The sequence below is a fragment of the Ranitomeya variabilis genome, chromosome 2, assembly GCF_051348905.1.
Source record: "Ranitomeya variabilis isolate aRanVar5 chromosome 2, aRanVar5.hap1, whole genome shotgun sequence".
Taxonomy (NCBI): Eukaryota; Metazoa; Chordata; class Amphibia; order Anura; family Dendrobatidae; genus Ranitomeya; species Ranitomeya variabilis.
Window position 1 is genome coordinate 853,314,923 of NC_135233.1, and position 15,610 is coordinate 853,330,532.

At 40.0% G+C, this 15,610-nt stretch overlaps 1 long non-coding RNA gene across 1 annotated transcript; it reads right to left on the bottom strand.

The window, feature by feature from the left end:
- Positions 1–8,360: 8,360 nt before the first annotated feature.
- Positions 8,361–12,805, bottom strand: LOC143808020 (uncharacterized). Its single transcript, XR_013221860.1, has 3 exons — positions 12,690–12,805; positions 12,199–12,318; positions 8,361–8,476 (listed from the first exon to the last, which is right to left on the bottom strand). It is a non-coding gene; the product is annotated as an uncharacterized LOC143808020 (long non-coding RNA).
- Between the last annotated feature and the right edge of the window lie 2,805 nt (positions 12,806–15,610).

Consider the following 15,610-nt stretch of genomic DNA (forward strand, 5'->3'; position numbering starts at 1 on the left):
TTAGGGTACTGTCACACTAAACAATTTACCAACGATCACGACCAGCGATACGACCTGGCCGTTATCGTTGGTAAGTGGTTGTGTGGTCGCTGGGGAGCTGTCACACAGTCAGCTCTCCAGCGACCAACGATGCCGAAGTCCCCGGGTAACCAGGGTAAACATCGGGTTACTAAGCGCAGGGCCGCGCTTAGTAACCCGATGTTTACCGTGGTTACCAGCGTAAAAGTAAAAAAAAAAAAACAGTACATACTTACATTCCGGTGTCTGTCCCCCGGCGTTCTGCCTCTCTCCACTGTGTCTGTGCCAGCCGGAAAGCACAGCGGTGACGTCACCGCTGTGCTCGCTTTACGGCCGGCGCTCACAGTGCAGAGAAGCAGAACGCCGGGGGACAGACACCGGAATGTAAGTATGTACTGTTTGTTTTTTTTTACTTTTACGCTGGTAACCACGGTAAACATCGGGTTACTAAGCGTGGCCCTGCGCTTAGTAACCCGATGTTTACCCTGGTTACAAGCGAACGCATCGCTGGATCGCTGTCACACACAACGATCCAGCGATGACAGCGGGAGATCCAGCGACGAAAGAAAGTTCCAAACGATCTGCTACGACGTACGATTCTCAGCAGGGTCCCTGATCGCTGCTGCGTGTCAGACACAGCGATATCGTATGGATATCGCTGGAACGTCACGGATCGTACCGTCGTAGCGACAAAAGTGCCACTGTGTGACGGTACCCTTATCCACTATAGATGGCGTCCAGTGAATGGCTGCATATACAGATATCTCTAGTGACAAGTGATTACCTTGGTATCCCTCATTACATGTACATAAGAGGCCTCCTGTTGTGTTACTACACATTGCATCAGGAGAACAATCACCATCATCCTTACATGATGTCAGTGCCTCACAGTCATATCCATCACCTAGGAAAAGAACATAATGTAGTGAATGACGTATAATGATTAGATATTGAAAAATATAATTAACTTTTATTTTATACAGATTGTCAAAATTACAAATAGTATATATTTATTTTCTGGATCCCTAGTACATAAACAGTGTAATTAACAATACTTTGTTAATATAGTGAAAAACAACAAGAAAGAACAGATAACAATGACAACTACAAAATAGAAAGAAAAATAGGGCCAGCACACCTTCAGTATTAAATTAATGCACTGGTACATAAATACGTTTTGTGCTGAATAAACAAACATATACATACACTGTGTTTTAGGATCTGAGGGTGTGGGCTACGAAAATCACCTAGGCAGGTTAACGATGCAACTATTTGTTATTCCATACATCCATATTTGTGCAAAAAAATCCATGTAGATGGCAACATCCAATGTCCTCAGTCCACAAGTTCCCAATCTGAGATTGGTAGTTCCACTGGTCCCGTATCAGGCGATACCCACTGTCTCCCAACTTTTGGTTGGCCCACATCTTTTGTTTTTTCCAGCCAGTATGGTGTGCAGTCACAGTCTATGTTCATCCGGACGATGGATGTCATGACCGTAGCTCATGGATACTCCTCCAGCCAACAAACAATATCCAAAATTCCATAGTCCATACATCCATCCCAGCTCAGATCCTCTCACATCAAAGTCACTCCGACAACTGCCTGATTCAACCCATGTGCCTTTATTCTCACTCCCCTTTAAATAATTTTCTTCAACTCACAGAAAAAAGCATATTCCATCACATGGGGCTGTATGTGAGACCCCTGTGGTGCTGGCTCCCCTTGGTCTAATATCTAAATACAGACAATGGGCCTAGGCTGGTCGATCAATGGATTGATAGGATGATTGCTTTAAATTTACCTTTAGCAGTCTATATTCTGGCCTTAGGTTTACATAACATCTTGCATGCTCGTCTTCCTCTGCTTACTATCACTGAATGGAAACATTGATTCCTGAGCATGAACTGACGAGCAAGCAAATCACTAATAAAACACAGCAAGAAACTATCTAATAAAACGTAAAAAACCAGAGCTCCGTGCTGGAAAAAGTTTCTGCTCTACATCCATTTCTCCTATAGTCTTGAGTAAGCGGCCATATCCTCCCACTGTGCGCCAGCACACTGCGATTAATGAACACATGATCTCCGCTGCATTATTCTACACTTCAAACACTACTGCTTAGTTAATTTTACTTAACGTAGCTTATTCATGAACCTGCACATTAATTCAATATAAAAGGCCTGTGGGCCCTTTTTTTGTAGTATATATTGGGGTGCATGGTTCCCTCCAGGGCTCAGCAACCTTATCCCCCTGCATGATTTTAATTAATGTTATGCCTGGTTTGTCTTTCATTTCCCCATGTCAGATGATGCCTGGCTTTCCATATGGAGAGGTAGGATGGCTATTGCAGTTTTAGCTCCAAAAATAATAACTAAGTATTTTATGTTTTTAACATGTATAGCATTAGCGGAATTCATTTTTTCAATTATCGCTGAGTGGTGACTAATGATGAGTGAGTGTACTCGTTGCTCGGGTTTTCCCGATCACGCTCAGGTGACCTCTGAGTACTTGTTATTGCTCGGAGATATAGTTTTCATCGCCTCAGTTGCATGATTTACAGCTTCCAGATAAGCTGAATACATGTGGGAATTCCCTAACAAACAGGCATTCCTCACATGTATTCAGCTTATCTGTAAGCCGTAAATCATGCAACTGAGGCGATGAAAACTATATCTCCGAGTAGTGTTGAGCGATACCGTCCGATACTTGAAAGTATCGGTATCGGAAAGTATCGGCCGATACCGGAAAAGTATCGGATCCAATCCGATACCGATACCCGATACCAATACAAGTCAATGGGACTCAAGTATCGGACGGTATCCCTGATGGTTCCCAGGGTCTGAAGGAGAGGGAACTCTCCTTCAGGCCCTGGGATCCATATTAATGTGTAAAAGAAAGAATTAAAATAAAAAATATTGCTATACTCACCTCACCGAGGGAACCGGCAGCGTTGTTTGCTTAAAATTCGCGCGTTTACTTCCTTACGTGAAGTCCCGGCTCGTGATTGGTCGCGTGCCGCCCATGTGGCCGCGACGCGACCAATCACAGCAAGCCGTGACGTAATTTCAGGTCCTTCAGGATTTTAAAATTACGTTCTGGCTTGTGATTGGTCGCGTCGCGGTCACATGGGCGACGCGACCAATCACAAGCCGTGACGTCACGGGAGGCTGGACACGCGCGCATTTTAAAATGCGCGCGTGTCCAGCCTCCCGTGACGTCACGGCTTGTGATTGGTCGCGTCGCCCATGTGACCGCGACGCGACCAATCACAAGCCAGAAAGTAATTTTAAAATCCTGAAGGACCTGAAATTACGTCACGGCTTGCTGTGATTGGTCGCGTCACGGCCACATGGGCGGCACACGACCAATCACAAGCCGGGACTTCACGTAAGGAAGTAAACGCGCGAATTTTAAGCAAACAACGCTGCCGGTTCCCTCGGTGAGGTCCAGGCTGCGTCGGAGAGGTGAGTATAGCAATATTTTTTATTTTAATTCTCTCTTTTACACATTATTACATTAATGTTGTTTCGATACCGATACCCGATACCACAAAAGTATCGGATCTCGGTATCGGAATTCCGATACCCACAAGTATCGGCCGATACCCGATACTTGCGGTATCGGAATGCTCAACACTATCTCCGAGCAATTACAAATACTCGGAGGTCACCCGAGCGTGCTCGGGAAAACCCGAGCAACGAGTACACTCTCTCATTACTAGTGGTGACACATGGCGTATGTATAGAAATTAATGACAAGTCAGAACTCACCGGAGAATCCATCATTACAGGCACAGGTGTAATTCCCTATTGTGTTAGTGCAGGTTGCATAAGGTGAGCAGGTATTATTGGTCTCACATTCATCAATATCCTCACAGTGGGTCCCGTTACCTGGTTATTATAAAATATATCACAAGTTACTGAGGACCTAACACTAGAGGTAAATGCAATAAATAATGCACAGTATTCTGCACACTGTATATGGTCTAAATAGTTATTGAAAAATTAAGTTATCAAATGTTAACACATCGATTTCCCAAATAAAATATTACAAAGCATGAAACATTGGTTTGAGGTATGTACAACTAACTTTTTTAACTGTTACCTAACTTTTATTAACTCTTTATGTTAAGAAACAAAAACAAAAAACTATTCTCCTGTTTCTCAACATTTTAAAATTTAGTTTATACTTTTGATTTGTTGCCCCAAATTATTACCTTTATTTGGTGACTCATCATGATTATGGAATTACCAAATTTATGTTGTATTATTTATGTTTTATTACTTTTATGCAAAATATATTATGTTTCTAAAAAGTCATGTTTTTTTATCCCCATATTCGGAAAGACATGAGTTTAGCATTTTTCTGCTAATGGAGCTTTTCAAGGAATTACTTTTTGCATAACAAAATTTTTATTTTGTTGGTCCTATAGGGTGCATATAACTTTCAATCAAGTTTTATTATACTTTTTGGGGAGTTGTATGTACAAGAAAGCCGTAATTCTGTTTTTTTTATTGTTTTAGAAATCATTAGTAATTAGTATAATTAACAAATCCACATTCTTCTGTAGATTGATTCTATACTGAGAATACCAAAGATATTTAGTGTTTTTTTATGATTTAATGCTTTCACCAAAGCAACTGAAAACATTAAGAAAATAATACTTTTGTTCACCATTTTCCGCAACCCATAAGTTTTTTGAAATTTCCTAATAAGCAGAGATGTGTGAGGATTTTACTGGTGCCATTTTTTGGCTTTTTGATCACGTGATATTTCATTTTTATTTTTTGCTGCAATTCTAGCAATGGTTTTTGCATTTTTTACTCACAGGAGAACAGTCCCACCCGGCTATCAATGCAACCCATCGACGCCCCACCATTGCATCAAATGGGCACTTTTGTGTGCGTACAATGACGCATCCCATGCTGGTGCACTGTAGATGCCGCTGTCAAAGACTGACAGTGGCATTTAACAGGTTAACAGCCACGAGTAGAGATCCGATGCACACGCAGATGTTAGAGGCAGGTGATGACTGATATCACAGCCATTATCTGCCGACAAAGATGTAGGTAAAAAGTGTAAAAGCTTTGATGAATTGGGCCCAATGTAAACAATTTTGGCAGAATCCCTGTTCTAGAACTCACCCCAAAATCCATTATTACAAGCACAGGTATAATTTCCTATAGTGTTAGTGCAGGTTGCATAAGGTGAGCAGATATTGCCGGTCAGACATTCATCAATATCATCACATTGGATTCCATCACCTAACAGGAAATAACATCAGAGACAGACATGATAAAAACAATAGATTAATCAACAGACATTATCTAGTCACAAGTCAGAACTCACCGGAGAATCCATCATTACAAGCACAGGTGTAATTTCCTATGGTGTTAGTGCAGGTTGCATCAAGTGAGCAGATATTATTGGTCTCACATTCATCAATATCCTCACAGTGGGTCCCGTTACCTGATTATTATAAAATATATCACAAATTACTGAGGAATCAGGACATAACTCTAGAGGTAAATTTAATAAAGAATGCACAGTATTCTGCACACTGTATATGTTCTAAGTAGTTACTGAAAAATTAAGATATCAAATGTTAAGTGTTTATCGACTTTTTAAACTTTACACTTTAAATTTGCAGCAAAAATGTATTACCTTTATCTGGTGACTCATCAAAACGATGGCCTTACTAAATTTATGATGTTTTATTTATGTTTTATTACTTTTATGCAAAATATATTCTACTAGCTGAAGAGCCCGGTGTTGCCCGGGCATAGTAACTAACTGTGGAGTAAAACAATCAGAGGAAAAGTACATAAGAAACATGTCACCACTTCTGTATTTTTCTCCCACTCGCTGTTTTGGCTTATAAAATTGAGGTAACATACTGACCAAATACTGAACATGTGAATGTGGCCTTATACACAGCCTCCACCTGCAGCGCCTCACTCTTCTGTATACACAGCCACATACTGCAGCAGAACCTCACTTCTCTCATTTTTCCATCACACCTCTCTTTCCCCCTCTAATATCTCTCATTTTCCCTCTCACATCTCTCATTTTCCCCTCACTTCTCTCATTTTTACCCTCACTTCTCTCATTTTCCCCCCTCACCTGTCATTTTGATCTCACCCCTGTTATTTTCCGATAACTCTCCACTATTTTCCCCTCACTCCTCTCATTTTCCCCTCACTCCTCTCATTTTCCACTCACACCTCTTCATTTTCACCTCACAACTCTCATTTTCACCTCACTCCACTACCTTCCCCTCACTGCACTATTTCCCTCATTTTCCCCTCAATCCTCTCATTTTGCCCTCACTCGTGCACAGCAACTTCCTGTTATGAGCACAGCGGTGTAATCCATGAGGTTCCTCTCTTTCCCTTGACATCATGCCTCACAGGAGCAAATCCATTCTAGACATGACAAAGCTAGATGTGGCCTGTGCCTGCCGTGCACTGATACTCTGAAGGCGGCAGCCCTGATTGTAGCTTGCAGTGGCTGGGATGTCACAACTGGTAAGTTTTGCAGGGTAGCTTTTGAGGTGAATGTGTCTCAACCCGTGTGCGCTAACAACGTGGGCCGTGTGGACGTAGCTTTGCGTGTGGAGTTAGTGTGGCTATGTGGAGTGGGCGTGGCAAGATACTTACACACACACATACATACATACACTCAGCTTCATACATATAGATTTTTAAAAAGTCACTTGTTTTTGTACACCATATTCCAAAAGACATGAGTTTAATATTTTTCTGCTAAAGTAGCTTTTCAAGGGCTTACATTTGTCATGACAAAATTATTATTTTTTGAGAAATTTTTATTATACTTTTAGGGGAGTTTAATGGACAAGTAAGCAGTAATTCTATTTTTTATTGATTTAAACACCATGCACTATTTAGTATAATTCACACATCCACATTCTTCTGTAGATTGATTCAATACTAAGAATACCAAAGATATTTAGTGGTATTTTTTATGGTTTACTACTTTCACCAAAGCAAACAAAAACATTAAAAAAATTATTTTTGTCACCATTTTCTGCAACCTATAACTTTTTAAATTTCCTGTGAACAGAGATGTGTGTATCACGGTTTCACCACTCAGTGTGTCTGGGATGCAGTTACAGACAGCTCAGCTGTCCAATCTGGTACAGGGGCGTGTTGAGCTGTCAGTGTGCTGTCAGAGCTGAACTATCCAATCTGAGACTGTGAGGCATCAGCTGTCTCCATGTGCTCATTATTCCAGGTAATGGCCATTCTTCTTAACTGAGCTGTCTCCCAGAACTCAGCCAGACGTACATTCAGCTTGTGAAGTTTGTGCTTTCCAGTGCCTTGAGTTCTGTTTATTTGATATGTTGCCTGACCTTGGTCTTCTTTCCCACCATCTGCCTGTTTGACCCATTCAACTCTGATTCGTTATCCTCCCTGTACTCTGACCTCGGAACATTACCTGACTATGCTTTTGTCTTTTCCTTCTGTTTATGAGGTAACCACCTGGCTTCTGACCTTGGACTTCGTTCTGACCATCCGCCTGTTTGACCCCTTCAGCTCTGATTCATTATCCTCCCTTTACTTTGACCTCTGAACATTACCCGACTATGCTTTTGTCTCCTCCTTCTGTTTATGAGGTACCCACCTGGCTTCTGACCTTGGACTCTTGAGCACTCTAACTCAAGGTTTGACTGTGATAAGTGACTAGCGTCACAGTGTGAGCATTTATCTTTCACAGATCAAGCTGTAGTTTTTACAGGTGCAATTTTTTGGCTACATATGACCTTTTGATCACATGCTATTTTAATTTTTTTTTCTGCAATTCTAGCAGTTTTTTGCATTTGGCATTCACAGGAGTACAGTCACTCCCCACCATCAAGGCAACTCATCGATGCCCCACCATTGCATCATGAGTGTGCTATTGTGTGCGTAGAATGATGCAAACCGTGCTGGTGCATGGTACATGCCACTGCCAGAAATTGACAGTGGCATTTAACAGGTTAATAGCTGCGAGTAGAGATCTGATCCACACACAGATGTTAGAAGCAGGTGATAACTGAATGTCACAACCATTATCAGCCAACAAAGATGCAGGTTCACGAAAATTAGGGAAGCTGCATATGATGTAGATGTACATCATCTGTGGTAATAGAATAAGGGGACTCTTCACTAATTAGTAGCATCACATGTATGTCGTGCTTCTTGCTGCAAATTTTACTCTAGTCTTGAGTTGTGATAACATTTTGTAACTTTTCGAAGTGTTTTACTGCATAAAAGTTTTCATGAATTGGGCCCAATGTATGCATTTTTGGCAGAATCCTTGCTCCAGAACTCACCCCAGAATCCATTATTACAAGTACAGGTGTAATTTCCTATTGTGTTAGTGCAGGTTGCATAAGGTGAGCAGATATTGCCGGTCAGACATTCATCAATATCATCACATTGGATTCCATCACCTAACAGGAAATAATATCAGAGATAAGCACGATAGCGACAATTAATTAATCTACAGACATTATCTAATCAGTTACTGAAAAAAATAGAATATACAAACATTAACACATTGAGCTCCCAAAGGAAATATTCTGACATAGGTTCTCTTGTTATGGACAGTCTACAGAACAATTTAGTGAAAGCATGATAGAAACGTCAGCATGCCAGAATCTCTAAAGACACCTCTCGAAGGGCAGATACATCATATAGGTTGCATAGACTCCAATGTAGAGTTAAAACTCTTTCCATCACCCTGTAAAGCTTCATTCAGACATCACTGTTCTTGACATATACAAACAAATGATACCAGTGTCATCAGTGTTTGGTCATTGTGTCATCATCAGTTTTTTTCAGGTGTTGATTAACTGCTTCGTGACTAAGCCTGTTATTACAATTTTGACTGTCTCTTTACGAGGTTATAGCTCTGGAAAGCTTCAATGTATCCCAGTGATTTTGAGAATGTTTTTTTGTGAAATATTGTACTTCATGTTAGTGGTAAAATTTGAATTTGATATGACTTGCATTTATTTATGAAAAAAATGGAAATTTGGGAAAAATTTGGAAAATTTTGCAATTTTCAAACTTTTAATTTTTGTTCCCTTAACCTCTTTACCCCCAATGGTGGTTTGCACGTTAATGACCGGGCCAATTTTAACAATTCTGACCACTGTTCCATTTTGAACTCTGGAATGCTTCAACAGATCCTAGTGATTCTGACATTGTTTTCTCATGACATATTGTACTTCATGATAGTCATAAAATTTATTTAATATTACTTGCGTTTATTTGTGAAAAAAACAGAAATTTGCCAAAAATTCTGAAAATTTAGCATTTTTCCAAATTTGAATTTTCATGCCCTTAAATCACAGAGATATGTTACACAAATTACTTAATAAGAAACATTTCAAACATGTCTGCTTTACATCAGCACAATTTTGGAACTATTTTTTTTTTGTTAGGGAGTTATAAGGGTTAAAAGTTGACCAGCGATTTCTCATTTTTACACCATTTATTTTTCGGGACCACATCACATTTGAAGTAGCTTTCATGGGTCTATATGATAGAAAATACCAAAAAGTGACACCTTTCTAAAAAATTCACCCCTCAAGGTGATCAAAACCACATTTAAGAAGTTCATTAACCGTTCAGGTGCTTCACAGAAATTTTTTTGAATGTTTAAAAAAATTAACATTTTACTTTTTTTCATAAAAGAAATTAATTCAGATCCAATTTGTTTTGATTTACCAAGGGTAACAGGAGAAATTATACCCCAAAAGTTGTTGTGCAATTTGTTCTGAGTATGCTGATACCAAACATGTGGGGGAAAACCACTGTTTGGGCGCATGGCAGAGCTCGGAAGGGAAGGAGCACCATTTGACTTTTCAATGCAAAATTGGCTGTAATTGAGATCAGACGTCATGTCGCGTTTGGAGAGCCCCTGATGTGCCTAAACAGTGGAACCCCCCCAAAAGTGACACCATGTTGGAAATTAGACCCCCTAAAGAACTTACCTAGATGTGTGGTGTGCACTTGGAACTCCCAATTGTTTCACTAAAGTTTATAATATAGAGCTGTGAAAATTAAAAAATCTTTTGTTTCCAAAAGAATGATCTTTTAGCCCTCAAGGGTATCTGGAGAAATTAGACTCCAAAAGTTGTTGTGCAATTTATCGGGAGTATGCTGATACCCCATATGTGGGGGGAAGCACCGTTTGGGCGCATGACAAAGCTCGCAAGGGAAGGAACGCCATTTTGGAATGCAGACTTTGATGGAATGGTCTGCGGGTGTTACGTTGCGTTTGAAGATCCTCTGATGTACCTAAACAGTAGAAACTCCCCACAAGTGACCCCATTTTGGAAACTAGACCCCAAAGCAACTTATTTAGATGTGTTGTGAGAACTTTGAACCCACAAGTGTTTCACTAAAGTTTATAACACAGAGCAGTGAAAAAAAAAAATCTTTTTTTCCACAAAAATGATTTTTTAGCCCCCAAATATTTATTTTCACAAGGGCAACAGGAGAAATTGGACTGCAAAAGTTATTTTCTAATTTGTTTTGAGTACGCTGATACCCCATATGGGGGGGGTAAACAGCAGAGGTCAGAAGGGAAGGTGCACCATTTTACTTTTTCAATGCAGAATTGGCTGAAATTGAGATCGGACGCCATGTCACGTTTGGAGAGCCATCTGATGTGCCTAAACAGTGCAACGTCCCAAATTCTAGCTCCAACCCTAAACCCAACACATCCTTAACCCTAATCCCAACTCTAACCATAACCCTAACCACATCCCTAACCTGAACACACCCCTTACCCTAATCCCAACCCTAACCACACCCCTAACCCTGACACAACCTAACCCTAATCCCATCCCAACTGTAAATGTAATCCCAATCCTAACCCTAATCCAAGCCCTAACCCTAACTTTAGCCCCAACCTTAACTTTAGCCCCAACCCTAACCCTAACTTTAGCCCCAACCCTAACCCTAACTTTAGCCCCAACCCTAACCCTAATTTTAGCCCCAACCATAATCTTAACCCTAACCCTAATGGGAAAATGGAAATAAATACATTTTTTAAATTTTTTAATTTCTCCCTTACTAAGGGGGTGATAAAGGAGGGTTTGATTTACTACTTATAGCGGGTTTTTATGTTTGGCAGCTGTCACACATCCAAAAGATGCTTTTTATTGCAGAAAATAGTTTTTGCATCACCACATTTTGAGAACTATAATTTATCCATATTTTGGCCCACAGAGTCACGTGAGGTCTTGTTTGTTGCGGGACGAGTTGACATTTTTATTAGTACTATTTTTGGCTACATGACAGTTTTTGATCGCTTTTTATTCCAATTTTTGGGAGGCAGAATGAACAAAAACCAGCAATTCAGGAATTGCTTTTTTTTATAATTTTTTAATACCGTTTCACGTGTGGTAAAATTGAAAAGGTAGCTTTATTCTTCGGGTCAGTATGATTACAGCGATACCTCACTTATATCTTTTTTCATGTTTTGGCGCTGTTACACAATAAAAACTATTTTGTAGAAAAAATAATAATTTTTGCATCACTTTATTCTGAGAGCTATAACTTTTTTGTTTTTCTGCTGATGGAGCTGTGTTGCGGCTTGTTTTTTGCGGGACAACATGATATTTTTAGTGTTACCATTTTTATTTACATCCGTCTTTTTGATTGCGTTTCATTGCTCTTTTTGATCGGCAGTGTGATGATAAAGCATTGTTTTTTGCATCATTTTTCATTTATTTTTTTACGGTGTTCACTGAAGGGGTTAACTAGTGGGATAGTTTTATAGAGCGGTTTGTCACGGATGCGGTGATATCAAATATGTGTACTTTTATTGTTTTTTATATTTTTCAGCCTTGCGCTGTTCTGGTGGGAGAGCACAAGGAGCCCCCTCCTTGCTCATTTGTTGTCTAAACAGCTGTGACTACTGATAGCGGCATCAGAGGGGTTAAATGCCCACGATCAGTGCTACCACCGATCGTGGGCATTGCTGCGAGGTGTCAGCTGTCATGTACAGCGTGAGACAGCGCGATTGTGCCGCCGTACTAGTACTGCTGTTAGCATGAACGCAGTTCCCACAGAGTAGTACTAGTAGGGTGCATGTCGGGAAGGGGTTAAACAAGAAAACTTCCATTACTTTCTCATGTTACTGATGTATTGTCCTTACCTGTGTATCCAGCATTACATGTACAGATATAACTTCCCACTGTGTTATTACAGATGGCGTCAGCTGAACAGTTGTGATCTCTTCCACATTCATCAATATCAGCACAATATGACCCATTACCTGATCATAATACAGAAATGATGACTTATTAATGAAGCCTGAGATGATGAGCTCATCCACACTTGTCTTACAATATGGTCATAAAGCCTCAATGGAAGATAATAAATTCTACAGGAGAAACTGCAGCCAAAGTCTATCAGTCTGTACTAATGATAAAACAAGTAACTCAAACACCCTAGCATCAATGTCACCTTATGTTAATGAAAATAAAAATATCTTCACTCAAATCAATAGATTTATATTGAAAAAATACATTTTGTTCATATTGGAGGTTTCTATGACACCAACCATTGCTATTAGAGAGTTATCCACTATAGATGGCGTCCAGTAAATGGCTGTATATACAGACATCTACAGAGATAAGTGATTACCTTGGTATCCCTCATTACATGTACATAAGAGGCCTCCTGTTGTGTTACTACACGTTGCATCAGGAGAACAATCACCATCATCCTTACATGATGTCAGTTCCTCACAGTCATATCCATCACCTAGGAAAAGAACATAATGTAGTGAATGACGTATAATGATTAGATATTGAAAAATATAATTAACTTTTATTTTATACAGATTGTCAAGATTACAAATAGTATATGTTTATTTTCAGGATCCCTAGTACATAAACAGTGTAATTAACTACACTTTGTTAATATAGTGAAAAACAACAAGAAAGAACAGATAAGAATGATAACTACAAAAAGGAAAGAAAAATAGAGCCAGCACACCTTCAGTATTAAATTAATGTACAGGTGCACAAATAAGTTTTGTGTTGAATAAACAAACATATACATACACTGTGTTTTAGGATCTGAGGATGTGGGTTATAAAAATCACCTAGGCAGGTTAACGATGCAACTATTTGTTATTCCATACATCCATGGTTGTGCAAAAAAAATCCATGTAGATGGCAACATCCAAAGTCCTCAGTCCACAAGTTCCCAATCTGAGATTGGTAGTTCCACTGGTCCAGTACCAGGCAATACCCACTGTCTCCCAACTTTCGGTTGGCCCACAGCTTTTGCTATTTCCAGCCAGTATAGTGTGCAGTCACAGCCTATGTTCCTCCGGAAAATGGATATCATGACCGTAGCTCATGGATACTCCTCCAGCCAAAAAACAATATCCAAAATTCCATAGACCATACATCCATACCAGCTCAGATCCTCTCACATCGAAGTCACTCCAACAACTGCCTGATTCAACCCATGTGCCTTTATTCTCCCTCCCCCTTAAATATTTTTCATTAGCTCACAGAAAAAAAGCATATTCCATCACATGGGGCTGTATGTGAGACCCCCTGTGGTGATGACTCCCCTGGATCTACTATCTCCATCCACAGAATGGGCCTAGGCTGGTCGATCAATTGATTGATAGGATGATTGCTTTACATTTACCTTTAGCAGTCTACTGTCTGGCCTTAGGTTTACATAACATCTTGCCTGCTCATCTTCCTCTGCTTACTGTCACTGAATGGAAACATTGATTCCTGAGCATGAACTGACGAGCAAGCAAATCACTAATAAAACACAGCAAGAAACTATCTAATAAAACGTAAAAAGCCAGAGCTCCGTGCTGGAAAAGGTTTCCGCTCTACGTCCATTTCTCTTATCGTCTTGAGTAAGCGGCCATATCCTCCCACTGTGTGCCAGCACACTGCGATTAATGAACACATGATCTCCGCTGCATTATTCTACACTTCAAACACTACTGCTTAGTTCATTTTACTTAGCATAGCTTATTCATGAACCTGCACATTAATTTAATGTGGAAGGTCTGTGGGCCCTTTTTTGTAGTATATATTGGGGTGCATGGCTCCCTCCAGGGCTCAGCACCCTTATCCCCCAGCAAGATTTTAATTAAAGCTATGCCTGGTTTGTCTTTCATTTCCCCAGGTCAGATGATGCCTGGCTTGCCATATGGAGAGGTAGGAGGGCTTTTGCAGTTATTTCTTCCAAAAATAATAACTACCGTAAGTACTTTATGTTTTTAACATGTATAGCATTAGCGGAATACATGTTTTCAATGATCGCTGAGTGGTGACACATGGTGTATTTATAGAAATCAATCACAAGTCAGAACTCACCGGAGAATCCATCATTACAAGTACAGGTATAATTTCCTATTGTATTAGTGCAGGTTGCATCAGGTGAACATTTATTATTGGTCTCACATTCATCAGTATCGTCACACTGGGTTCCGTTACCTGATTATTATAAAATATATCACAAGTTACTGAGGATCTAACACTAGAGGTAAATGTAATAAGTAATCCACAGTTTTCTGCACATTGTATATGGTCTAAATAGTTGAATTCAGCAAGTAGTGAAATCCAAACTGCTAGTAAATATTATATTGTTCTGGATTAAAACTCAATTCTTTATTTCAATTGCCAATAAAAACCGTGATTACAACAACATACACATACAAATACATAAAGTGCAAGGTGCATAAGACAGACAGCACTGAAAATTACTGTGGGGTACACACCCTCACTATGGGGAAGCTAGAACTCCTACCGGAAGTACCTGTGGTTCAAAAAATCCTACTTGCCAGTTTATTCAAGAATTCACTGATGTCTGTCATTGTCAGTATTCCGGGTTTTCTAAGTCACCTTGTGAATGATTTTGCCCTCTGTTAAGATGGAGTTTCCTGTTTTTGTCTGCCCTACTTCCTGTTCATTTGTTTAAAACCCGGGTCAGGTGTCAGCCTCTTTGCTGGAGTATTCTGATTCTGTTCTCCTTCAGCTCAGCTGCTGGTTCTGAGTGTGTCTCTACGTCTGGCTCTGGACATTTCCTGCATTTGTAAGCTACACTCTCTAGGTTATCATTAGTCTGCTGACTTGGAACTTCACCCTCAGTTCACTCCTTCTGGTAAGAACTGTGTTTTTGGAACTTTGTTTCAGGACTTGTTTCGGGACTGAGTGTTGCTACTTAATCCTTCATTTACTCCCACCGGTGGGAGCAGTTGGAAACAACACCAGTATAATACTTTTATGTGAACCTGTTTTTGAACTTACCCGTGTTTATGCCACATTTGGGATCACCTTGAGAACTAGTTTCTGGACTTACCCATGTTCATGCCACACCTGGGATGAACTTGTGGACTTGTTCTGGACTTCCCTGTGCTTACTTCATACCTGGATTTGACTCTTTCTGTGCCGACAGTGTTTGGATCTGCACCACATCACCCGTCACACTCACCTTGCTGAGGACTCTGCCTTAAGAACTCCGACGATTTGCTGTATATATTTCAAGGACTCGTTTCTTTCTAGGACACTGTGGGTTATCAGTAT